This window comes from Musca vetustissima, unplaced genomic scaffold, assembly GCF_032173495.1.
Source record: "Musca vetustissima isolate MV318-11 ecotype Yass unplaced genomic scaffold, APGP_CSIRO_Mvet_v1 utg36870, whole genome shotgun sequence".
NCBI classification, from domain to species: Eukaryota; Metazoa; Arthropoda; class Insecta; order Diptera; family Muscidae; genus Musca; species Musca vetustissima.
The window spans coordinates 51,745-52,976 of NW_026889139.1; positions in this window are offsets into that span (position 1 = coordinate 51,745).

A 1,232-nucleotide genomic window follows, 5' to 3' on the forward strand; every position below is an offset into this window, starting at 1 on the left:
AATTCGGTTTCCAAAATATTTTTTTATTTGTTGTTTTTTCACATTTAAATATATATAAAATGTCAACAAATACAAAATACACAAAACGAATTGCCAAAAAATTGTCGGTACGAGCAATTTTTTTTTTCATTTCTATACCCCTTGCCCCTCTCTCCTACAAACAAAGACTTGCCGCAAGTAAACTCGCCTAATCTAAATCAAGACTAAGTATCTATCTTTTATTATACCCTACACAACTATGTTGTCAGGGTATTATAGCTTTGTGCAGCCCCAAATGTTTGTAACGCCGCGAAATATTGGTCCTAGACCCACCTTTAAGTATACCGATCGTCATATCTCGACTAGCTGAGTCGATCTAGACATGTGTGTCCGTCCGTCCGTCCGTCCGTCTGTCCATTATAATTTGTAAACACGATACAGGCCACAGTTATGGACCAATCTTCACGAAATTTTGCATGTAGGATGGGTTCTGGCCAATGAAGACGCCTATTGTTTTTGGAAAAGATCGGTTAATATTTAGGGGATGAAATGGACCAAATACTAAATTTTTGTCGGTTTTTCTGGTCGCTCCAGAGGCCGCAATTATGGCCCAAACACCGCGAATTTTTGCATGGAGAAGGGGATCGGGCCAGAGAATAAGCATGCATTTTTTGATAAAGATCGGTCAATATTTAGAGGGTCAAATCGACCCTGACTTTTGTGTGAAAAATGACAAAATTTGTATTCTATGGCATATATATTTACTCCTGGAGGATGTAGACCCCAGGAGTTGATAGCACATCCAAGAGGAGTGGTTGGCCTTTAAATTGATACCAAATATAGTGATGTATCTACTCAGATGTGGGAGTTACAGTCAAATATTTACAGGTGCTTACGTATTCAGATATTATTCAGTAAACCATTACCACGTTAGAGGGAGAAATATCGCGCTGATGGCTTTGAAATTTTTCATGAAGTTCCAGTTATGGTCAAGACCAACGCCTATAATTTTCGGTGATGATCAGATTAAAATTTTGGGATGAAATGGACCGAAAACATAGTAGTAGTAGAGTATAATCCGAAAATCACAACACAACCCACCGTTAAGGTAATCTGGACAAGTAATAAGAAGGACTGTACTGAATATTCGAAAAAAGTAAGGAAGAGGTGTTGTTAACCTCTAATCGGACAAGAGGGGGCAAATATCACGAAATATTACTCAGACTCGGAATAAACATCCTCAGAAAGTTAGA